Raw genomic sequence first — 27,438 nt, 5'->3', positions numbered from 1 at the left:
TGAACCAGTGTCACCTGATCTCCAGGATGCCATTTTGGTAGCTACTACTAGTTCTCTGAAGCTACTTTTCGCTCTCTTCTCTTGCTCGGCCAACCAGTTTTGTGTTACTTGACTTCACTGCTAAATGCTGCAGGACCTGTTGAGGACCTGTGATTGGCCCTTCCAACGGCCAATGAATTACACCCACATCACCAGTAAGCAATGTGAGCAAAGGAAGGAAGACCTGTGTTTCATGTGAATGGTGTTAAAAATATGTGGGGATTTTATTTTATTTTTATTTATTTATTTCAGGTACTTATATAGCACCATCAATTTACGCAGTGCTTTACACATACATTGTACATTCACATCAGTCCCTACCCTCAAGGAGCTTACAATCTAAGGTCCCTAACGCACATTCATACATACTAGGGACAATTTAGACAGGATCCAATTAACCTACCAGCATGTCTTTGGAGCGTGGGAGGAAACCGGAGTACCCGCAGGAAACCCATGCAGGCACAGGGAGAACATGAAAACTCCAGTCAGGTAGTGTCGTAGTTGGGATTCAAACCAGCAACCCTTCTTACTGCTAGGCGAAAGTGCTATCCACTACACCACTGTGCCGCCCTTTTAGATTTGTTGTAAAAAAAGAACTCCAGAATGGGTAAAAGGAGGTGGCACATGAAAGGTTTTTTTTTTTTCAACTCCCTAGAAATAAGCTTTAAGAGCTGAACTCCGAGAAGCTATAAAAACACTGTTTAACCACACTGCTTGTCACACCTGTTCACCCCCCTATGGACCAGAGGCATTTTTGCAATTCTGCTATAGACCTGTTTATTCAGCAATCATTTTGTCATTATTTCAAGTATAACTATAAGCAAAACTTTTTTTTTTCATTTTGGATAGAACAAGGAAGGGTTATATCCCCTGTCAGATTTTTTTTTTTGTCATCTGTGTTTCATTGCAGAAATCTCCCATAGCTAAACAGGAAGTGAGAGGAAACCCCTGCAAATTAAGCAAATTCCTTGGGGACCCCCAGGTTACCAAAACTAGTGTCCTCATTGGAAGATTTTCCCTCTATTACTTTTATGGGGACAACCAAAAATTTTTTATTTTCTTTTAGTTTCACTTTCAATGATAATTGTAAACAGGTAAATAGAGAGGATGGATCTCCTTAACGGGAGCACAGACAGCAAGACAAACTAACAGGTGTTCTAATCCCTCTGTACTCTATCCAAGACAAAAAAAAAAAAGTTTTGCCTTTAGTTATACTTTAAGATAACAAGGTAATTCATACATATTTTTTAAGGACAAACAATGCCCTTTTTTTTTGTCTTTTTTTTGCAATCCTTAGACAATTAAATGTAACAAAACTAAACAAAACACACTTTTTTTTTTTTTTTTTTGACAAGTGTTAGTTTAAAAATAAATAGTGTTACTGCAGATAAAACGTTAAAAATTATGGTTCTAGCACATAGCATTACAAAGTTATTTGCAATTGGAATAAAGTGCTTTTTTTTCAATGATGTGTTTTTTTAAAATGTGTAAATATTTGTTTAATGTGTAAAAATGTTAGCAAACAAAACAAACAAAAACAAAAAAAAAGTTTAAATATTAATGTATTAATGATTAATAAAATAGAAAAAGAAAAATAAGCAGTAAAGTAATGACTGAATGGATAGGCAAAAAAAGGAGTGAAATAAGTCTGATGAGAGTAAACTAAAGGGTAAAAAGGGGTTACTAGACAGAGAAAGAGAAGGAGCATGGCCTGATGCATGGATCTTTTTAAAACATTTATTAAAACAAACAAAATGGTACATACAGAAAATACTAAAAAATGCTACATATTCATAAGAGTGGGTGAGTAACAATATAAATATAATTGAATGATCAAAAACAATATAAGTACCCCTTATTGAACAGTGTTAAACATAAAATGGTGCCCATATATGGGATGAAAATGTAATAGTCGACTAACGCGTTTCAAGGGTTTTCCTCTTCCTCAGAGCCTTAAGGTACCAGGTCTGGTCTGCATCTTTAAAATGTAGAGGACTTTAAGTCAATAACTGGATGAGTGGTCCACTCTAATACGTGGATTAGAGTGGAAGTTCCTTCTAGATCACAGCTAGATCACAGCTAGATCACAGCTCTCTTACATTGACAGTCCGGAGGGCTGGAGACACAGCGGGTCTGGACACAGGGTGGGAGCTTCAAGCTGAAAATCCACGTATTAGAGTGGACCATTCATCCAGTTATTGACCAAACATCCAGTCCTCTACATTTTAAAGATGTAGACCAGACCTGGTACCTTAAGACTCTGAGGAAGAGGAAAATGCTCGAAACGCATTAGAAACTATTCAATTTTTATCCCGTATATGGGCACCATTTTATATTTAACACAGTTCAATAAGTGTTAGTTATATTGTTACCCACTCTTATGAATACGTAGTATTTTTTTGTATTTTCTGTATATACCATGTTGTTTTAATAAACGTTTTAAAAGGATCCATGCATCAGGCCACGCGTCTTCTCTTTCTTCTTCCAGTATAGCATTTTGGACTTCCCTGGTTGACCAAGGCAGCGGGGCATGCATGCATGATTGATTACACATCAAATGAAAATACTACCAGTTTTACTAAGACCTATTCACACAAGCATAGGAGAAAATTTTTCTCTGTAAAAAAGGGGTTAAACAGAGTAACATTTTATAAAGAAAAAAAAACAAAAAAACAACTTTTTTTTACCTTTCAGTTTGCTTTAAAGCAGTGTTCCAGCTGCAAGTTTTTTTTTTAAGTCAGCAGCTACAAACACTGTAGCTGCTGACTTTTAATAAGGACAGTTACCCATCCAGGGAGCCCGCGATGTCTGCCCCCGAGGCGTGCGTCACCATTCTAACTAAGGAAAACCAGCAGTGGAGCCTTGCTCCTTCACTGCCCGTTTTCCTACCTCGCATGCGCGTGTCGCACTGCGCTTTGTGAATGGCCAGCTGTCTTCTGGGACACACACAGGTCCCAGAAGACAGCGGGGGGGGCTCGCCGCACAAAAAGGATATGACGTCCTGTGCCATGGACCGGATGGATCGGAAGTAAAAGCGGGTGGAACTCCGCTTTAACTGACATCATCTGCAGATCAAGGATTATCCCTGTGATCCTCTGATGAATGAACAGAAAAGATACAAATTTAACATTATGATATTTTGTATCTTTGCATAGAGTCTGAGCAGCTTTTTTTTTTTTTTTACAGTTGCAGCTTCTCAGACCTTCTCTGTGTAGAGCATTGTGGCTTTGTTGTATTGGGAGGGGGAGCAGGGCAGAAAGACTGGATGTTCTACACACACCCTATGTACAGTGATGAACTTTTTTTGGCCATGTGTAGCCCGCCAAAGTTTGGAACTGGTTAATCTTATTAATCAAGTTATATATTTGAATATGAATTGAATATGAATTAACCACTTGACATGGTTTTACCCCCTTCATGACCAGGGCATTTTTTGCTGTTCAGCACTATGCTAATTTAATTGGCAATTGCGTGGTCATGCAACACTATACGCAAATGAAATTGATATAACTTTTTTCCACAAATAGAGCTTTCTTTTGGTGGTATTTGATCACCACTGGGTTTTTTATTTTTTGTTACATAAACATAAAGACTAAAAAGTTTAAAAAAAAAAAACTCAATATTTTTTACTTTCTGTAAACATATCCAATGAATTCAAATTTCTTCATAAATTTAGAGGAAAATGCATTTTGCTACATGCCTTTGGTAAAAAAAATCCCAATAAGTGTATATTAATTGGTTTGTGTGAAAGTTATAATGTTTACAAACTATGGTATATATATATATATACTGTATATATATTTGAAAATTGATCAGTCCTGATGTACTGGTGGCCTATCTCATTTCTTGAGGCCTGAAAATGCCAGGACAGTACAAAATTCCCCCCACATGACCACTTTTTGGAAAGTAGACAGTCCAGGGTATTTAGTAAGAGGCATGGTGAGTTTTTTGCTGTTAGCGTGAACTTTCTGTGTTATCAGCAGCAAGTGATATGAATACCTGAGGCATGGTGTATCGTATCTTTAGCAGGAATCACAGATAGATAACATGTTACAACCTGGATAGGTGTTCATATTACATAGTATTGGTAAATCTGAAATTGATTATACAAAGATTGTACAGTGATATTGCGATGTGCATGGTGACCCTAAGAAAGTAGTCTGAGAGAGGAGCAGGCACCAGACCATAAATCCCTAAAAAAAATTCCTGTGATGTATATCCAACATCATTCATGTTGTCCAGCAATTCAGAACCTCAGTAATCACAATGAAGGATGCCTGCCAATCCACAAACCACAACCACCCCCCCCCCCCCCCCCCAAAAAAACCACCAATATTTCCAATTCAGTTGCTCACTTGCTGAAAAAGACTGCTCCCTAGCTGAATCAAGACAAAGGTGCTGGGTATACCCGGTGATCTCACTGACCAAATTGGACAGTTTGTAAATGGACAGAAAACTGGCTTAAAGACCGAATTCAGAGAGTAGTGGTGTAACCCAAGGTTCAGTGTCAGATCCCTTACTTTTTAATATATTTAAAAATTATATAGAGTCTGGGATTAAAAGTACCATTTCAGTGTTTGCAGATGACACTAAGCTATGCAGTGGAAAAACATCCTTACAGGATGTCTCCAACTTACAAGCTGACCTCAATGCACTGTTTAATTGGGCAACTATGTGGCAAATGAGGTTTAATGTTGATAAATGTTGTTATGCACTTGGAGGCTAAGAATATGCATTCATCATACATACTAGGGGGAGTACAACTGGGGGAATCAATGGTGGAGAAGGATCTGGGGGTTTTGATAGATCATAAGCTTAATAATAGCATGTAATGCCAAGTAGCAGTTTCTAAAGAAAGTAAAGTCCTTTCTTGTATTAAGAGATGTATGGATACCAGAGAGAGGTATCATTTTTCCTCTGTACAAATCATTAGTAAGATCTCATCTGGAATATGCAGTTCAGTTTTGGGCACCGGTTCACAAAAAGGATATCGTGGAACTGGAGAAAGTGCAGAGAAGAGCGACCAAACTGATAAGAGGCATGGAGGAGTTCAGCTATGAGGAAAGATTAGAGGAAGTGAATTTATTCTCTCTTGAGAAGAGGAGATTAAGGGCAATATGATCAACATGTATAAATACATAAGTGGTCCATATAGTGAATTTGGTGTTGAGTTATTCACTTTAAGGTCATCACAGAGGACAAGGGGGCATTCTTTATGTCTGGAGGAAAAGATTTTAATTTCAAAATACAGAAAGTTTTCTTCTCAGTAAGAGCTGTGAAAATGTAAAATAGACTCCCTCAAGAGCGGGTTCTGGCCAGCTCAGTAGGTTTAAATAATAATGATAACAGAAATCACCCAAATGGCCCTGATCAAAAGTTCCATACCCTGGAATATTTGGCCTTGGTACAGACACACAAGGTGACACACACAGGTTAAAATGGCAGTTAAAGGTTGATTTCCCACATCTGTGGCTTTTTAACCACTTGCCGACCAGCCACTGTCATTATACTGTGGCAGGTCGGCACATTCCCACGAGCTGTCGTAGCTGTACGTCGACCTTTTAAGTGGGGATGGCAGGCGCGCCCGCTGCACTGCAGGGGAGCAGATGCACGTGGCCTGCAGTCGTGATAACCGCCGGTCACACGTGATCATGGGCACGAGAGCCAGAAGAGAGACGTGTGTGTGTAAACACACCAATCCCTGTTCTGTGCAGAGAGGAGAGAGAGATCGTGTGTTCCTACTAGCTAGAAACAACGATTTGTCATCTCCTCTAGTCACTCCCATCCCCCTACAGTTAGAACACACACAATGGAACACAGTTAACCCCTTGATCGCCCCCTAATGTTAACCCCTTCCCTGCCAGTGACATTTACACTGTAATCAGTGCATTTTTATAGCACTGATCGTTGTATAAATGTCAATGGTTCCAAAAATGTGTCAAAAGTGTCCAATCTGTCTGCCACAATGTCACAGTCCTGATAAAGCCAGAAAGAAGTCTTTACTGCACCAATGCCACAAAAAAAACCTGGTTACAATATGCCATTGAACACCCTGACATGCCTTACCGGGCTTTTTTGTGGCATTCGTGGCTTCTTTCTGGCAACTCAACCATGCAGATCATTTTTGTTCAAGTATTGTCCCATTGTGCTCTTTAAAAACACAAAAACACACAAAGCACAAAAACACACATATTGGAACAGGAATGGAAGAATGTGCAAAGCAGAATCATGTGACAGGAATTTGCAGCGCTGTCCTGCAGAATCTGACTGTATATATATTTTTTTAAATCTTGCAGAGTGACCTCCAAGCACAATTGTAATGATCCCTCTTTTAGGCTGACTGACTTTACTATTTGACTGAAATAGTTCCTTTAGATAAGGGACCTCCAGATGTATGTGAAACAGATACATGACTGCTAATGAATCTCAGACTGTATTTTATATTGTGCAACAGAAGAGAGCAAAATTGGAAACAGTTTAATTTAGCAAACACATACAGCGAATGATGTATGAAGATAAAAACACGGGTTTAATGTCCGTACTGTCAAAATACAGACAGCACATTATAAGTCATGTCAACTGGGACATACTCAGTAGAGAATGCTTGTAATACAAAGATATCAGAGGTATAGTAAATCTCTCGCTTCCAGGGTGGATGGAGAGATAAATTCAGAAAACAAGGTCATATTTATTAAAAGTAAAAATCCAGCTTTGTTTTAAAAACAAACCATCCTCAGGTCACATTGAGAGAATTTTAGCAAACTTTTTAGGTTCCTACCTGCTTTTGATCTGGAGATATTACATACCCTTGTCCTGTGGACTGCTGGAATTTGCAGGGCAAATGAGTTTGGTGTAGAGCTTATGAATGAGTGTAGCAAACCAACCACATAACTGTTTATCTCAAGGATGACCAAACTACATAGCAGCACAGTCAGGGGGAGAAAAGTGGCAATCAGCTGGGAAGACCTAAAACATTTCAGTTGTCAGGTAGACGTTTTAACAGTATATTTGAAATCAAGATTAAAGTGATAGACATACCACTTTATCCCCCTGAGGAAGACATGTGACCCTGTGTCGACACGCGTAGGGGAAGGGCCAGGACGGTAACAACATCTGCATCCAGCGTGGAGCTGTTAGTTGGATCGTTTTCTGCAAGGCTTGTGTGGAGAGAGCACTGTGTTCAAAACATGGATTGTAATGCTTGTCAGAGCCTGGTGCACTGGAAGAACCTGAGCAATGTGAGTAAACTGTACTTATTTAATAAATTTAAGTTTTTTGGAGGATATAAGCACTATTAATTTTTTTTCTTTATATATGCACTTTGGATGCTGCGAATCATCATGAGCCATATCTGAGAAGACAACAGTAAGGAATTTCAAAGTCTGGGAGGCTAAAAGGCTTGTATTGATCTCTCAGGTAAGAGTAATCCTGGAGGGGGGAGCACTTTGAGGTGATCTCTTGAGTGATCTTTGAGCACTAATAAGATATGGAACACTCGTCTGAGCTGTCTAAGCACTGTGATCTTTAATTTTTTATAATTATTGTTATTATTATATTCGTTCCATTACTTCAGTAACTGTAGCACGGTACTATTTAAATTTGAAATGTGTATGCTACTGTTCCTGGGCTTTTTGGATCCAGTCTTCCCACCTGTGATATAAAAAGGGGGAAGGGTGAGGTCCGGGGGCCTCTCTTTGCCAGACATGCTGTCAGAGCATTGGAGGAGGACTGCTGCGCTTTGCAGTCCATCGGAGGCACTGGGGATCAAGAAATTATGCCTGGGCAGCCAAGTAGTGTTAGCTAGGGACATGTCAAGGATATTGTTCACGTTGAACTATATTGTTAAATCTCTCAAGTAAAAGTTGCATCAACTGTTTTAAGCCTGGTCTGAAGTTATTTAAAGGGGTGCATGATGGTTTCTGGTGTATGAAAAAAACTAGTGTCAGTAAAGCACAAGTAGGGTATGAAGTAAAGCTAGTAGGCAAGACAAGCAGTTGCTATGGGTAATCAAGTGCAGCTGATCATAAAGCATGGCATCTAGGTGATGGATCCTCTGATAGCAAAGGGGTCGGTGTTCTGGCTCCCTCCACAGCGGTCGGTCTCCTGTAGCAACTGGAACACAGTCCATGTTACTGAGCCCTGTAGCCTAGACACATGGTACAGGAGAGAAGGAGTTAACGAGTGTATGCATGAGGTCTGGGCTATTCTGTTACAGAGTGAGGTAACAGGGGTACACGGAACTACTAGTGGAGGAGGGGTGATTTTCCTTCACTTCCTGTCCCATAACCAAACAGGAAGTGAGAAGAAATGCTGGCAAATTAAGAGAATTTCTTGGGGACCCCAGGTCACCAGACTAATTTCACCACTGGAAGATTTCCCTTCTATTATTTTTCTGGGGACAACCCAAAATTTGTGACTTTCTTTTACTTTCACTTTTAATGTTAATGGTAAACAGGACAAATAGAGAAGGTGAATTTCCGTAATGGGGGCACAGATAGCAATAAAAACTGACTGGTGTTCTAATCCCTCTTAACTCCACTAGAAAAACAGTTTTGCCTTTAGTTATACTTTAAGGCTGGGGTCGGCAACCCGACGATCGTGGTCCACCTGTCGACCGCAGGCAGGTGACAGGTGGATCGTGAACAGGTTCCTGCGCCACCAACCCCGCCTTCTATGTGTGCCAATCCTGGTCTCCCTAGGCCCCCTACCAGCCTCCAGCCTCCTCCGCGGCTCCGCCACGCCATCTATGTCCTGGTTTCTCTCTCCCCTCCCGCCTCCATCCTCCGCCGCTATGAGCAGTGAACAGCGGAGAGCGGGAGGAAGCACAGCCCAGGATGGAGGGCAGGGGGAGAAGCTGGCCAAATTAACTTTATATGTTAAACAGCTGGTGACACATGGTGGTCCTAAGCAACCAATCACCAGCTTGCTAATATGAAAAGTCACTCTGCCAGCTCCTGCCCTCTGTCCAGAACTGTGCTGCCTCCCGGCCCTTGCTGTGGAAATAGGTAGGACACTGTGCTATGGGAGGAGAGGGGAGGGAAAAGGGGGGGCAAAGTTACTGCTATAGGGAAAAGGGGGGGGGCAGAAGACACCACTGTGTGGGGGGAGGTGATGTGAAGGGGGCAGTAGACACTGTTATGGGCAGGGTCACCCCCTAGCAGTGTCCTTTACCACCCTTCACATCACCCCCCACCTTCCCCCCCTGGTCCCTGCATTCTGGGCGCAACACACCCCTAAACCCTGCATTCTGAGCGCAACGCACTCCTGATCCTCTGCATTCTAAGCGCAACACCCTCCTGATCACCTGCATTCTAAGCGCAATACACTCCTGATCCCTGCATTCTAAGCGCAACGCACTCCTGATCCCTGCATTCTAAGCATAATGCACCCCTGATCCCTGCATTCTGAGCGCAACACACTCCTGAACCCTGCATTCTAAGCGTAATGCACCCCTGTTCCCTGCATTCTGAGCGCAACACACTCCTGATCCCTGTATTCTGACCGCAACGCACTCCTGAACCTTGCATTCTGAGCGTAACGCACTCCTAAACCCTGCATTCTGAGCGCAGCCCACTCTTGATCCTTTCTGAGCGCAATGCATTGGTGAACCCTGCATTCTCTGCATAACACACTCTTAAACCCTGCATTCCCTTGTAATGCCCCGTATACACGAGCGGAATTTACATCGGAAAAATCTTGGATGGTTCTTTGCCAATTGCTGTCCCTGGCTCATAACTGAAAATTGTATCCAACTGCTGGTTCCTGCCTCTGCACATCTTCTTGTGACTTTTTGCCTACTTCTGCCGCCCAGCCAACTCATGTCTGTACCAGCCTGCGTTTACAAAATCCACTGCAAGTGCCAACACTCATGCTGCTCCATCACCCTTGTGGCCCCTGCCACCAAGTGTGTAACACTCTAGCTTTGTTTTCAGTTCAGAGGAAGGTATACCTATTTATTTGCTGCTGGCATAGGTGCCTGCTAGTGAACCACATTTCCATACTGGGCTAAAGCAGTTCTGTAGGTTGACCAAGGGGTGTGTTCTTGGGTCATGCTGTAAGTGCTGATAGCAAAGAAGTTTTCGATGGGCACAAGGCAGCTGGGACCACCCATGTCAAGGTCAGTCTGTCCTGAGCTACAAGAGAGTAAGTTGTAGACTAGCCACTTAGCACTAGTTTTGTAGTGGAAAGCCCATTTATTGACTATGCTCAGAGGAAGACCCAGGCCCCTTTAACTTCATTTCCCACAACTCCTCAAATTTTTTTACATGACAAGGCAGTATAGATTTCTCAGCTTTCTTCCTTCAGCAGTTCAGAGAGAAAACATCTGATGAGTCAAAATTAGCTGAGCAAGTGATCTACAGACAGGAGTGAGGCCCTCCACAGTTTTGTGTTCAGAGCTGGACTGGAGCTTAAAAGCACATAGGGGAAGATTTACTAAAACTGGTGCACTCACAGTCTGGTACAGCTGTACATGGTAGCCAATCAGCTTTTTACTTCAGCTTGTTCAATTAAGCTTTGGCAAAAAAAACTGGAAGCTGATTGGGTCCTATGCAGAGTTGCGCCATATTTTTCATTCTCCAGCATTAGTAAATAACTACCCATAGTCTCTCCAGAAGACCCAGCTACTTTGAGAAGCACCTTTTTTAATTGACATCAGACTACTCCAGTTCCAGTGGAGAAGCCCTTTGTTCTTGGGCCTTATATCCCTTCAGTTGCTTACCTGTGTTACCAGAACTACCCTGGATTTCATTGAGAGGGATGATGTTTATGAACATAATCGCAAGTAGCTGTGTTCTGAACTGTTTATAGGAAGTAGTGAGATTCAGCTAGACTCTATGCTGTTATAGAGTCTTTTAGATGCTATGCTATCACATGCTACCCTTATTGAGCCACAGAGACATTGCTGTAAAGAGTTAATGTTTGTGCAGCTTTCATATTCAGACTCTATAGTCTATGCATGCTCTTTGCCATCCTAAACCTGTTTGACTTCATTGCTTCTAAGTTTGCACCTGTTTAATAAATTGCAAGTTACAGTTACTCTCTGTCTGATCATTTGGCTTATTACCTATTCTATTAAAATTCAACTAGCAAACTGTCACTGGTCCCAAACACAGGAAGCAGCAGAAGTAGTTGATGCAGCAGCAGATGGTAGGCACTTAATTCTTGAAGGAGGCATTTATATATAAATATACACCGATCAGTCAAACTGTATGACCACCCACCTGTTATTGACTAGGTCCCCTTTTGCCTCCAAAACAGCCCTGACCCATCAAGGCATGGATGCCTCTAGACCTCTGAAGGTATGCTGTGGTTTCTGACACCAAACCGTCAGTAGCAGATCCTTTAAGTCTTGTAAGTTGCGAGGTGGGGCCTCTATGGATTAAACTTTTCTAACACATCCCACAGATGCTCAAATGGATTGAGATCTGGAGAATTTGGAGGCCAAGTCAGCACCTCAGACTTGTTGTTGTGTTTGTGTTGTGTTCCTTAAACCATTTTTGCAGTATGCCAGGGTGCCTTATCCTACTGAAGGCCACTGCCATCAGGGAATACTGTTTCCATGAAAGTGTGTACTTGGTCAGCAACCATGTTTAGGTAGGTGGTATGTGTCAGGTAGCATCCACGTTAATGGTAGGACCCAAGGTGTCCCAGCCGAACACCACCCAAAGCATCACACTGCCTTGCCTTCTTTCCACACTGCATCCTAGGACCCAGGTAAGTGAAGCACACACACCCGGCCATCCACACGATGTAAAAGAAAATGTGATTAATCAGACCAGACCACCTTCTTCCACTGTTCCATGATCCAGTTCTGCTGCTCATGTGCTCATTGTAGGCACTTTTGGTTGTGGATAAGCTGTGGATAAGTCAGGTTCATAACAAATTGAAATGCCCATTTTTTCCGGTTTCAACACACCAACTTCAGGGACACTGACTTTCAGATCAGTAACAAGATAATCAATGCTATTCATTTAACTTGTCAGTGGTCATAAAGTTGAGGCTTATTGTTGCGAGTGCCATGACTAAGGTATAATAGATGAAGTTTAGACCTTCCCCAAGCTGCCTGGCCACTCCATTACCTATCCCACCACTGAAAAAAGACACACTGACACCAATTGGGAGTTAATTGCCACAGCAGCCACTTTATTTATCAAAATTATCTATATAAACAACAAATTAAATAACCATATGAATACCAGATATACAAAAAAAATAACAAGCAAAAGACTGAATGTATACTGAAGTCTCAAGGCCCCTTGTAGGCAACTAAGTAATATCTATGACCCATAAAGTAGGCGTCCAGCCACACACCACTGATTCAGAGACAGGGTCAGGTACACCATTTACAGCCATAAAGGTAGGCCTCCAGCCACACACCACTGATTCAGAGACAGGGTCAGGTACACCATTTACAGCCATAAAGGTACTAACTTAAGGGAAGCTATACCCAAGACGAGTCTTCAACCTATTGACCTATACTACTTGCCTTGAACCCTGCCAGCTGCCATGAGAGATCCCAATTCCACCAGCAACTTATCCATGATAGGACCGAAAACTTCAACATTACAGAGGAAGATTCCCTGATGCCTGTCATCTTCTTACTGGGATTGTTCTACCAACAACCCCCTACGGACCCCTCCCATCACTTCCACTTCACCAATCAGGTCAGTACCCCTCCTTCTTTGCCTCCTTCCAACTTTCTAAACTCTCAACCCCTGTCCTACACTCCCCTTTTAACCCAGTCATGCTGTCCCTCCGTCTGGGTTTTTCCTCTGTGCCCGACTTTAGATAGGGTACCTACATTATTTCTATGATTTTCTTCTGTGCCTAAAGTAGAGCTTTAAAGGGTAACTTTGCATTTAATATTCTGGTCTATTAATCAATCTATTATTACTGGATTCGAGGTTAAACCACATAGTGCAATGGGCACATTACGGGGAAGCCTGTACCAAGGCCAACCGTGCCTTCATTGTTCTCTTGCACAAATGTACATTTACCCCTTAAGAGTCTAAATTATATAACATAACTTATATACACAGTACAGCTCCAATTTATGTTCACGGGCCATTACAGACTTTCTGTAAGATGGACAGCATTGCTGGCTGGAATAGATGTATCTATACTGAACTGCATATGAATCATTTCCTGACATTGTGCATCTGTCAAGCAAGTTCTGAGTGATTTATGCAATATGCAATATTACTATCAACAGTACTCAATGGCAAGAAGATTTTTTAAGAAACAGGAAAGGAAAGTGAATTGAATACAAATTAAGATGTGTTAATAAAAGTAAAGGTCAGTTAAAATCCTCTTCCTATTGACACGGAATAAATGCTTATTCATAGAAGTTCAAAGATCAGATTATTGTGTAATTGCAAGTTTTTTATGCATATTCCTTTCAGTGCAGCTTCTGTTTCATTACAGGACCCACGCAGAGGAAAGAGATCCTTTAATATACAAGAAAGCTATTTGTAAATTACCGTCATGCTTTACAAGTGTACCCTGTGTTGCTTCTTAACCACTTGAAGACCAGGCCTTTTCTGACACATTTTCTTTACAAATTACTTAGAACCCCCAAACATTATATACATATTTTTTTAGCAGAGGCCCTAGAGAATAAAATGGAGGTCGTTTTTTTTTTTTTTTAATGTCACACGGTATTTGCGCAATACACTTTAATTAATTTTAATGCAAAAAAACCCCACAAAATAAAACCCAATTTTTTGGTAAAATATAAAAAATGATTTTATGCCGAGTAAAAACGCCACCCTTTAAAATTGCACACACTCACGGAATGACGACAAACTGCGATACTTAAAGAGGACGTAAACCCTCCCACTCTGATGCTGCTTTTCATTTAGTCCATTATAATAAGTAATTATTAAACTATAGCCACTGTAATTCAGCTCAAATCGCATATTACGCCAGCGCTATCTTAAGTATTGTTTTCTGAGTCCACAGTAGAGTGTATTTCTGCCCTTACATTGAGCACTTCCTGTACTGTTAACCAAGCCTCCTTCTCAATCCAACGTTTCTATGGCAACCCTGTTTCACTGCTCATAGCTGACTTGTATTATTTCATAGTATTTACTTGTGCCTATTATCTAGTGTTTGCCTGTGTCAGTCTTATCAGCTTCAGCTGATAAAGCTGCAGTAATCCAATGACAAAGTTTACACTGCATGTGATGTCACATGGTCACATGGGGTGTAGTATGAAGCTCTGAGTGATTATGCAGTCTTGTGGGATTTCAGAGTTGTGCAGTAGAAAGATCTGATAATAGATAGATAAGTACACAGAGTGTGCCCTAAATCAGGGGAGATATGGGCATGCTCAGTGACGTCATTCTAAAGAACAAAAAGGATTACAACAATACTAAGCAAGTAAGAAGATATCTACAAGCGGTGTTCATTGGGGTTTTTTATACTGATTTACATGGGACAAAGTTGTTGGGGAGAGTTTACAATCACTTTAAAAATCTCTATAGATTTACATTTTTTTACAGGTTACCAGTTTGGAGTTACAAAGGAGGTCTAGAGCTAGAATTATTGAACTTGCTATAGTGTTCACGGCTATACATCACATAATTTACATATGCCTGCACGACCTACATATGCATTCGCCTCTGCGAGGAAGCCCAGGGAGGACAGAGGTGCTTACATTTTTTTTTTTACTATTTTTTTTTTTTTAAATATATTTTTACGCTGTTCCTTTAATTTATTTTTTTTCACTTTTATTGCTCTCACAAGAAGTGTAAACATTCTCTGTGATAACAATAAAGCATAACAGGCCCTCTTTATGGAGACTTTGCTCCTCTACCCTTGACTTCTGGTCTCTCTGTGTGATTGGCTGGAGCCGCAGTGACATCACTCCCTCGGTTTCGGCACAAAACTCTGAAGTTCCGGCAAGGTATGCCGGACCTTCAGAACGCATGTGCCGGTGATGTTACTGGCTGCATGCAGGGTGAATATCTCCTAAACCATGCAAGTTTAGGAGATATTAATTTTACCTACAGGTAAGCCTTATTATAGGCTTACCTGTAGGTAAAAATAACAAAGCTAGGGTTTACTACAGCTTTAAATGAATTTTAGGGCACAATATATACAATAAATAAAACATGGGGTTGCATCAAGTAAATAGATACCAAACATGTCAAGCCCTATAATAGCGTGTGACGACTCTAAAATTATTGCTCTCCGATGTTCATGGTGATACCTGACATGTGAGCAATTGCTGTTTATTTTGTTATTTCTATCTATTTTCTTATAATTTTATTATAAATTACTTTTTTTAATTTGACTTTCATCGTCACAAGGGGGTAAACAAGCCAATTATGTGATAGCATTATAAAAAACAAACACATACAGCGCTGGCAAAAAAATATAACCACACCGTGAATATGATACTATATAGAAAGTGCTCTGTGCAATATTCCTATAATCATGAATCCATAAATATCATAAATAATAAAGTGCTAAATAAGTAAGATGTAAATAAATATACAATTGGTGCTAAACACAAACCAATTACTATTTACTCATTTAGCACATGAATAAAGTGCCAAATAAGTAGGATTAAAATAGATATACAATTGGTGCTAAACACAAACCAATTACTTATTGAAATGGTGAAAAAACAATAATAATTGTGTGCTAAAAGGATAAATGAAATTAATAATATAATGACGGTGAATAGTCCCAGATAAATGCCATCAGCTAGACTGCTACACAGAGCTCTTGGTGGCGGCCTCACTGGAGAGAAAACAGCATGTCTTCAACCTATGCTGACAGTCAATCTCCTGGAGTGCTGCACTAAGATGTCTCTAATGTAGATGCAATATGAATGGCTTATAATCGTAGCAAATAGGTCATATACTTGTAGATGTCGACCATCGAATCAGACCCAAAAAGACAAGGAAAAGCAATATAGTGAAGTATCGCGGAGAAAAAAATCACTTGCGCATCATAGCGCTACTCACAAGATACATGGTTGCAATCAGGCATGTCAGAAAAACTTCCGCGATCGCCGCTGTAAGTGTGCGTTCCACGGGGACAGGAAGAAGCGTCACTGGTTAAGCGTGAGCTGGATGTTTCGTCGACGCGTTTCGCCCCTCCCCCAGGGCGTCATCAAAGATTTTCAGCATTTGCACTTTGAATTACAATTGCACGGTCATACAACACTGTACCCAAACTAAATTTTTATCATTTTGTTCCCACAAATAGAGCTTTCTTTTGGTGGTATTTTATCACCTCTGGGATTTTTATTTTCTGCTAAACAAATAAAAAAATTACTGAAAATTAAAAAAAAAAAAAAAAAAAAAAGTTTTTTGTTCTTTCTGTTGCAAAACTTTGTAAATAGGTAAGTTTTCTCCTTCACTGATGGGCACTGATGGGGCTGCACTAATGGGCACTGATAAGGCGGCGGCACTCATGGGCACCGATGAGGTGGCACCAATGAGGTGGCACTGATGAGGTGGCACTGATGAGGTGGCACTAATATGTGGCACTGATGGGGCACTGATAGGCGGCACTGATATGGAGCACTGATGGGTACACATAGGTGGCACTGATGGGCACTGAAAGGTGGCACGGATGGGCACTGATAGGCGGCACAGATGGGCACTGATAGGCGGCACAGATGGGCATGGGCACTGATAGGTGGCATGGATGGGTACTGATAGGTGGCACGGATGGTTACTAATAGGTGGCACGGATGGGCATGGATGGGCACTGATAGGTGGCACTGATGTACACTAATTGATGGTATGGATGGATGCCAATCAGTGCCAAACAATAATGCCTACCAATCAGTGATGCACATTGTGGGCACTGATTGGCATCCACTGTGGGCACTGATTGGCATCCCTGGTGGTCTAGGGTGCCATACCTGGTGATGACATCCCTGGCGGTCCTAGTGGCGTCCCTGGTGGTCCAATGTGGGCATCCTCGGGGGGAGGCTGTGCTGATAATCAATCAGCACAGACCCCCCCGTCAGAGGAGCAGCCTATCGGCTCTCCTCTACTCGTGTCTGAAAGAGGCGAGTGAGGAAAAGCCGATCAATGGCTCTTCCTGTTTACACTGTGATCAGCCGTGATTGGACATGGCTGATCACGTGGTAAAGAGTGTCCATCAGACACTCTTTACCTAGATCGGTGTTGCGGTGTGTCAGACCGCAACACCGGTTGCGGTGTGTCAGATCCCCTCCGGGGGCGCGCAGTGGCTTGATATCCTGGCAACATCATATGACGTCTAGTTAGGTTATTGAAACCACTTTGCTGCTGTCATTTTGCTATATGGCGTGTGGCAAGTGATTAAATCTACAAGGGCTTTTTTTTCCACTACTATTCCTTTATATTGACTTTTAAAATTTACAAATGCAAAAACTTAGAATTCGGATGAAAGGTTTAGCGCTGGAAAACACTTTTTGAAAGATGAAAAATGCATTTTATATACAACTATAGAGATCAGACCATAATGAGGGACAGATGAGGTGGAAAGAGGGACAGAGGGACATTGATCCAAATCAGGGACAGTCCTTCGACATCAAGGACAGTTGGGAGCTATGATTAAAGGCCCTGCAAGTGAAAAAAAAATACCTGGTTATCTGCAGGACTTGCACTCAAAAAATAATTTCCTCTTGTGAAAGAACATGCATTTTGCAAATTGCAGGAATTGGTGTCAGCCCTGTCCTGTTGTCTGTTGTTAAACTACTGATTCCCATGCATTTTCCTTATCTTCATACATAGGGACTTTGTTCTGCAATGCAAGATAAGAACTGGAAGAACTTGAGATAACACAGGAAGTGTGTATAGAACACCTCTGAAATTCTTACACAATCAATAGGTTTTTTTTGCACTTGAAGCGATAGTATACCCGCAAAAAAAGTCCAAAAAATTGTAAGGCAAAGGCATAATGCACCACATACTAGCTCATTATTATAAACGGAAAAAGACTGAAAATTTTGAAAAAAATGATATTTTCTACTTTTTGTTATAAAAAAAATCCAATAAAATCAATTTTAGTCATACATTTAGGCCAAAATGTATTCGGCCACGTCTTTGGTAAAAAAAAAATGTCAATAAGCGTATATTTATTGGTTTGCGCAAAAGTTATAGCGTCTACAAACTAGGGTATATTTTCTGGAATTTACACAGCTTTTAGTTTATGACTGCCTATGTCATTTCTTGAGGTGCTAAAATGGCAGGGCAGTACAAACCCCCCCAAATGACCCCATTTTGGAAAGTAGACACCCCAAGGAAATTGCTGAGAGGCATGTTGAGCCCATTGAATATTCATTTTTCTTGTCCCAAGTGATTGAATAATGACAAAAAAAAAAAAAAATTACAAAAAGTTGTCACTAAATGATATATTGCTCACACAGGTCATGGGCATATGTGGAATTGCACCCCAAAATACATTTAGCTGCTTCTCCTGAGTATGGGGATACCACATGTGTGGTATCCCCATTTTGGGAGCCTAGCCGCGTACGGGGCCCTGAAAACCAAGCACCGCCTTCAGGATTCCTAAGGGCGTAAATTTTTGATTTCACTCCTCACTACCTATCACAGTTTTGAAGGCCATAAAATACCAAGATGGCACAAAACCCCCCCAAATGACCCCATTTTGAAAAGTAGACACCCCAAGTTATTTGCTGAGAGACATGTTGAGTCCATGGAATATTTTATATTTTGACATAAGTTGCGGGAAAGTGACCAATTTTTTTTTTTTGCACAAAGTTGCCACTAAATGATATATTGCTCAAACAGGCCATGGGCATATGTGGAATTACACCCCAAAATACATTCTGCTGCTTCTCCTGAGTACGGGGATACCACATGTGTGGGACTTTTTGGGAGCCTAGCTTCCATACGGGGCCCCGAAAACCAATCACTGCCTTCAGGATTTCTAAAGGCGTAAATTTTTGATTCACTCCTCACTACCTATCACAGTTTCAAAGGCCATAAAATGCCAAGATAGCACAAACCCCCTCCCAAATGACCCCATTTTGTAAACTGGACAACCCAAGCTATTTGTTGAGAGGCATGGTGAGTATTATGCAGCTTTCATTTGTTTTTGAAAATGAAGAAAGACAAGAAAAAACATTTTTTTTTCTTTTTTCAATTTTCAAAACTTTGTGAAAAAAAGTGAGGTCTGCAAAATACTCACTATACCTCTCAGCAAATAGCTTGGGGTGTCTGCTTTCCAAAATAGGGTCATTTGGGGGGTTTTGTGCCACCTGGGCATTCCATGGTCTCCGAAACTGTGATAGGGAGTGAAGAGTGAGATCAAAAATTTACGCCCTTAGAAAGCCTGAAGGCGGTGCTTGGTTTTCGGGGTCCCGTATGCGGCTAGGCTCCCAAAAAGTCTCACACATGTGGTATCCCCGTACTCAGGAGAAGCAACAGAATGTATTTTGGGGTGTAATTTCACATATATTCATGGCATGTTTGAGCAATATATCATTTTGTGACAACTTTGTGCAAAAAAAAAAAAAAAAAATGTGTCTTTTTCCCGCAACTTGTGTCACAATATAAAATATTACATGGACTTGACATGCCTCTCAGCAAATAGCTTGGGGTGTCTACTTTCCAAAATGGGGTCATTTGGGGGGGGGGGTTTGAACTGTCCTGGCATTTTATGCACAACCACTTGAAAACAAAGCCCTTTCTGACACTTTTTGTTTACATGAAAAAATTATTTTTTTTTGCAAGAAAATTACTTTGAACCCCCAAACATTATATATTTTTTTAAAGCAAATGCCCTACAGATTAAAATGGTGGGTGTTTCATTTTTTTTTTCACACAGTATTTGCGCAGCAATTTTTCAAACGCATTTTTTGGGGAAAAAACACACTTTTTTAAAATTTGAATGCACTAAAACACACTATATTGCCCAAATCAAATTGTACACACGCTGCGCTTATCAAAATAAAAAATACGAAATTTCCACTAAAATATTAATAAAGTCATATTGTGCTTAACATATACAAAATCTATTAATACTATACTATACGTTAATGTGCAATAAATTTCAATGAATGAATAAATAGGTAAAAGTGCTCCAATAAGCCTGTGTATTGCAAATATTCCACAAAGCTTGTGCAATTTTCAAACATTAATAGATAATTCAACACAAACATCCATGCGATTTAGTGTTGCATCCAAGCATATCAGTACTGCATCTATGCAATATGGTGTTAGTGCAATGTTCGAACAATAAAAAGTTAAAAAATACAAAAAAAGCATCCATGCGATTTGGTGCTACATCCATGTGATTCTATGCAATTCAGTGCTGTGTTGCTGTGCAATGATTAAATTAACAGTCCGATTTAGTGTTGCATCCATGCATTTCAGTGCTGCATCTATGCAATATGGTGTTAGTGCAATGTTCGAACAATAACAAGTTAAAAAATACAAAAAAACGCATCCATGCGATTTGGGGTTGCATCCATTTGATTCTATGCAATTCATCGAACCCAGAAAGGTTCTAAGGCGCATTCTGACCAAGCTTAATGTCGCACGCCCTAAGGTGAGGGGCTATCACCTGGAGGGGAGCACTTGTATGAGCGCACAGCACTTTAGTTTGTGTTCACCATAACACATGAATGGATTGTGGAAGATCTGTGAACTGTTAATTTGATCATTGCACAGCAACACAGCACTGAATTGCATAGAATCACATGGATGCAACACCAAATCGCATGGATGTGTTTTTGTGTATTTTTTAGCTTTTTATTGTTCGAACATTGCACTAACACCATATTGCATAGATGCAGTACTGATATGCTTGGATGCAACACTAAATCGCATGGAAGTTTGTGTTGAATTATCTATTAATGTTTGAAAATTGCACAAGCTTTGTGGAATATTTGCAATACACAGGCCTATTGGAGCACTTTTACCTATTTATTCATTCATTGAAATTTATTGCACATTAACGTATAGTATAGTATTAATAGATTTTGTATATGTTAAGCACAATATCACTTTATTAATATTTTAGTGGAAATTTCTTATTTTTTATTTTGATAAGCGCAGCGTGTATACAATTTGGTTTAACTATTTTGCATGGTTATGAGACATGCGTAACATTAGCAGCTGATCATTTGCAAAGATATACTATTTTGGAGACCAGATTTGGTCAATTACTTGGAGGCTCACAGGACTACAAGTTAGTATATTGCCCAAATGTTTGATGAAATAAAAAAGATGATCTTAGGCCGAGTACATGGATACCAAACATGACATGCTTTAAAACGTGCAGTGGCGACAAACTAAATACATTTTTAAAAGCCTTTAAAAGCCTTTACAGGTTACCACTATCGCGGTGATACCTCACATGCATGATGCAATTGCTGTTTACATTTGACGCCAGACCTTTATTATTTTTTTGCTTTTTTATCTTATTTTTAAACTGTTCCGTTCATTTTTGTATTTTTTTAATCATTTTTATTGTTATCTCAGGGAATGTAAATATCCCCTATGATAGCAATAGGTAGTGACAGGTACTCTTTTTTGAATAAATTGGGGTCTATTAGAACCTAGATCTCTCCTCTGCCCTCAAAGCATCTGACCACACCAAGATCGGTGTGATAAAATGCTTTCCCAATTACCCAATGGCGCTGTTTACATCCTGCGAAATCTAAGTCATGAAATGCTCGTAGCTTCCGGTTTCTTAGGCCATAGAGATGATTGGAGCCATTCTGGTCTCTGATCAGCTCTATGGTCAGCTGGCCGAATCACCGGCTGTTGGGACAGGAGAGCCAGAGAAAAACATGGGAGACGGTGGGGGGGGGGGGGGGGGGGGGAATCCCTCCCACTGCTTGTAAAAGCAGTCTAGAGGCTAATTAGCAACTAGGATTGCTTTTACATGAAAGCCGACCGCTGGCTGAAAAGAATGATACCAAGATGATACCTAAACCTGCAGGCATCATTCTGGTATAATCACACAGTACGTTGCTGGTCCTTGTTGGGCATATATTGTAAACTTTTTTTTAATGCAGCCTGTGAGCTGAACGAAAAAAAGATATTGATCGGTGGGTATGCCCACCATTAGAATACCTCCCTTCATCCACCTACTTCTAATGATGGGCATACATGCACCGTTTATATATGCCGAAGCATGGGGGCATCCTCCCGCAAAAGGTAGGAGCAAATCTCTCCTCCGCCCACTGCTGCCCCCACGCTTCGGCATATATGCTGAAGTATGTAACTGTGGTGGTGAAATCACCTCCGACAGCGCTGGAATCACGTCTTTATGTATCGTGGGAGCAAATGCTGTTGCTGTCAAGATAAATAAATCCGCGCTGCAACTGAATGGCGTACCTGCTAAGCAAATGATGGTTAACAATAAAACAAAGTAACATTACAGTATAACAGTAAGATTTACCATACCTGCAAAGCAAATACAAAAAAAACATAGTAAAAAATAAAACATTTAAACACAACCTGTGCCTAAAATATATGCCGAAGCATGGGGGCACCCTCCCGCAAAAGGCAGGAGCAAATCGCTCCTCCACCCACTGCCGCCCCCACGCTTCGGCATATATGCTGAAGTATGTAACTGTGGTGGTGAAATCACCTCCGACAGCGCTGGAGTCACGGCTTTATGTATCGTGGGAGCAAACGCTGTTGCTGTCAAGATAAATAAATCTGCTCTGCAGCTGAATGGCGTACCTGAAAACAAAAAATGGTTACCAAACATGATAAAAACATAACAACAATAAAACATTGCAGAATAGAATACAGTAAAAAAGAGCAGAACAATAGAGAGATAATAGAGAGAGAGAACAATACGACAACTATTTTTGGTTTTTATTATTTTATATTTTTTTTGTGGTTTCTTTTTTTTTTTTTTTTTTACACTTTTTTTTGTAACTTTAACTTTTGTAACTGGTACCAGGTTTGGGTCTCTCAAAATGCGATGGCATCTTGGGAGACCCTGTGAAAGTGTGTCCTAGTCTATGCAGTGCTGTACCCTACGCTAATACTCAACTAGTGTATGGTAGCGTTCAAAACATTCACCAATGCAAAGACTAGGATTGTCAGGACAGGAGGAACAATAATACCGGGTGTCATGCCTAAATCTGCAGACATGACATCTTTTTTGGGGGGCTCGTTGGGTAGGGGTTGGCATAAAGAAAATGCCTCTCATGCAGCCGTCTTACTGCATTTGGTTGGGAAAGGTGAGGTGGAGCACCGTCTGGAAACAGAAGGGCTCTGACGATCTCTTCCTGGAATTTAAGGAAGGATCCAGTCCGACCTGAAGCTCTGTATAGCACATAAGCGCATAAGCGTTCAGCAAAGCCAATTGAAATAAATAAACAGACACTTGTTTTTACCAGCGTCTGGCCTTACGGGCAACTAGGTACGGCGCCAACAACTGGTCGTTGAGGTCCACCCCTCCCATATTTTGGTTATATTTGTGGACACAGAGGGGTTTCTCCACAACACCAGTCGCCGTAGTACTTTGGACCATCATGTCTGCATGAAGGGAGGTAAGAACGAAAACATTCTTATTATTCCTCCACTTCATAGTGAGCAAATTATTACACTGCAAGCAGGCTCTCTCCCCCAGCCTAAGACGGGAATCTACAAGCTGCTGGGGAAAGCCCCAGTGATTAGGTCGCACAGTGCCACATGCTCCAATCTGATGATCAAAAAGGTGACTAAAAAGTGGCACGCTCATGTAATAATTGTCCACGTACAAGTGGTACCCCTTTCCGAATAAGGGTGACACCAAGTCCCACACAATCTTGCCAGCGCTTCCTATGTAGTCAGGGCAGTTTGTCGGCTCTAAGTGACTATCTTTACCCTCGTAAACCATAAAACTACATGTATAGCCTGTGGCCCTGTCACAGAGCTTATACATCTTGGCCCCGTATCTGGCACGCTTGCTGGGAAGGTACTGTTTGAATGACAAGCGGCCAGAAAACTTAATCAGGGACTCATCAACGCAGACAACTTGATGGGTAGTAAACAAGTCTGAAAAACGTAGGTAGAAGTGGTTTACGAGGGGCCGAATTATGTAGAGCCGATTGTATTCAGTGTCTCCACGCGGACGACAGAGTTCATTGTTGTTGAAGTGCATGAACCGCCAAATCTGCTCGTATCGTGCTCTGGTCATGGAGGCAGAGAACAAGGGCATATGGTAAATTGGGTCAGTGGACCAATATGACCGCAACTCACTCTTTTTAGTTATGCCTATGTTGAGGGAAAGGCCCAGAAAGAGCTTAAATTCGGAGACCGTAATTGGTCTCCAGTCTCTGGCAAGGGAGGACTGGGGAATAGTGGCGATGTGTTGACCAGCGTATAAATTGCTTTGGTCCACAATAGATGTATAGAGATCTTCGGTGAAAAACAGTGAATAAAAATCAAGTGGCATACAATCAACTGTTTCCACCTGAATTCTGGGTTGGCCAGTGAATGGGGGAAGTATGGGTGCTGCAGAAGTGGTGGGCTCCCAATTTGGATTGGCGAATGCAGCAGGAAGGGCACTATGGGCAAGACGGACCTGTGTTCTTCTTCTTGGTGGCAGCAGGACACTACTTGTGCTTGCCACCTCGCCAGCTTGAACTGCACTTATGGGACTCGCCACATCACCAAGTGTTACTGCAGTGCTGTATATACGACCAGGGTGTACTAGGCCGCTGGTGCTTGTCAGTTCACCAGAAGGAATAGCGGCACTAGTACTGCTCTGCTCCATACGAGAGCCCTGCGGTTCTTGTACTTCAAGGACAGAAGAATAAGATTGGGGTCTGGTACGCCTGACCTTGGCAGGGACCACAACTCTGTCGTCAGAGCTATCTGTCATGGAGCCGCTGTCGTCTACAGGATCGTATTCTGAGCCTGAATCTGACAGATGAGTGACTTCCTCTTCACTATCTGTCATGCTCAGAAACCTGTAGGCCTCTTCACTAGTGTACCTTCGATTTGCCATTTTGGGCTCTAAATTTAGGGGTACACTAGTGAGACTCACAGGCAAAAAAGCTCCTGACTGTCAGCGACTGTATAAAAATGCTACCAAAAAACTGTTAGCGATCGCAGGGATCAGGCCTGACTCTGCGAATGCTGCAGTTATGTGTGCTTAGTGTTTTGTAAGTGTCAGTGATCGATCGATACTGCACTTGGGTGGGCTGGGCAGGGCTGGGCCGAGGGGCAAAACGCAGATGCTAGCAGGTATCTGGGCTGATCCCGCTAACACTGCATTTTTGGGATCCCTAAACTGCTGGGGACGCTAGTATAGATCTGATCGGATCAGATATGGATCCGTTCAGATACTATAGCACTAAGGGAGGTGTATGCTGTGGGCGTGGGTGTTAGCGGTACTGGCACTAACCTAACGCTGCCTGGGGCGACGCAGACCTTATCTGACCCTAAAAACTTAACTTATATCACAGCCGGGCAATTAGGGGGTTAAACCTTTATAAGGTAATAAACGGCGGGTGCCCTGAAACTGTAATAAACTATAAAAAACAAACTAACTAACCAGCGTCACCCGTAACAGTTATACAGTGATCACCGGTGAAAGGGTTAACTAGGGGGCAATCAGGGGGTTAAAACCTTTATTAGGTAGTATATGGGGGTCCCTGTCGCTATAAAACGCTGACGGCGAACCTATATACTTACCTCCCTAACTAGCGTCACCCGTGTCACTAATACAGCGATCAGAAAAAGATCGCTTAGTGACACTGGTGACGGGGGGTGATCAAAGGGTTAAAACTTTATTAGGGGGGGGTTAGGGGGGCACCCTAGACCTAAAGGGGGGTACCCTAAACCTAAAGGGGGCTAACCCTAACTGCCCTACCACTTATAACTGTCACAAACTGACACCGATGCAAAAAAAAAAGCCTGCTATTGGTGTCACTGTGACAGGGGGTACAGGGGGGTGATTGGGGGGTGATCGGGGGGTGATGGGGGGTGAAAAGTGTGCCTAGTGTGTTCTACTGAAAGTGTAGTGTTGGTGCAACTCACATTGATGTCTTCTCTCCTCGGCGCCGGAACGAAAAGATCGGCTTGAGGAGAGATGACATCACTTTCTCTGCCGCTGTTTACATTACAGCAGCAGAGGAAGATTTTCATTCGTGGGGAACGATCGTGAGGGAGTGGCCACGAATGAGTGGCCTCCCCCTCAGCCTGTATCGCTTCCCCAATGAAGCCGACTGCCTCGGGCACCGGGGGGGGGGCGCGATGCGCCCCCAGCCCGCGGAAGGCAGATCACGTACCAGGTACGTGATTTTGCCTGCCCATGCCATTCTGCCGCAGTATATCTGCGTTAGGCGATCGGCAACTGGTTAAAGAGCTGCAGCTGTGATCCCGGAAGGGTAGTTTATCAATTCCTATTGGATTGGTATCCAAGGCTTATGTTTCCTGCCTATGAGGTGAGCGTTCTGGGAGCACAGTGGTGTTGATGACAGCGTTTTGACTCTCTGGGAACCAATAATAGACTTTCTTTCACTATTTTCACTATTGGAACACTGGATGAGCTATGTCATTGGACTTTATTAACTATATTCAACTATATTTCTTCAATGTTCACTTATGGTTTATATACTTATTATGGTGTTTTATTGAAGATTTTGCGCAAGATTACTGTACATTATATATATTTTTGTTGTGAACACTTTCAGGTTTTGCAGCATTTCCACTAATTTTATTTATTTAATTCATTTTTCACAATTATGTGGTAGCACAGAGGACTATTTATATATGTTATTATAGATACTGTATATCCATCCTAGAGTACGAGACCCTTCAGAACAGCATTGATCATAAGGACACAGTCGCCCACAATGTATTCTGAACTGTATTCATTCTCACTATTGAGGTCTGATATGAACAAAGAGATACATGGATATGTGTGGTTTCCTGTATACTATGAATGTGGTATGTGGCTAATAAAGCCCATAGGGTGGTTTAACCCCCCCCCCCCCGCCTGGATGAATACCAGCTCCCAGCTCTTGCTGTCTTCATTGACCATTGGTGCTGACCTGGCCCCTGTTGGAAAGACCAGCCTTTTTTAACAAAGGTGCTGTGGAAACCTGGGGTGCCTTCTGGGTTCTTCAGGGATGCCTTGACAAAATGTATAAAAATTACCTGAAACTGCACAAAAATTGTCAACAATTCAACAGGTGGATCAAGCCTTCATTTTTTGTAACACAAAGCCAAAGGTTTTTTTTTTTTTTTTGAAAAATGTTTATTGGGTTTTTTACATTACATTAGTGCATGGTAAATAAACTTTGAGTCATATACAATCATGTAATGAAAGAGAAGGAGAACAAAAAGGAAAAGAATGATTAATATATATTAAACTCAAACTCAACTTGTCGAAAACCGAGCTTATAATATTTCCTCCCCCACGTGCCTCTTCCCCTGACCTCTCTGTCAAGAGCAATGGCAAAAC

This window comes from Aquarana catesbeiana, linkage group LG04, assembly GCF_042186555.1.
Source record: "Aquarana catesbeiana isolate 2022-GZ linkage group LG04, ASM4218655v1, whole genome shotgun sequence".
Lineage (NCBI taxonomy): Eukaryota > Metazoa > Chordata > Amphibia > Anura > Ranidae > Aquarana > Aquarana catesbeiana.
This window is presented reverse-complemented; position numbering follows the sequence as displayed.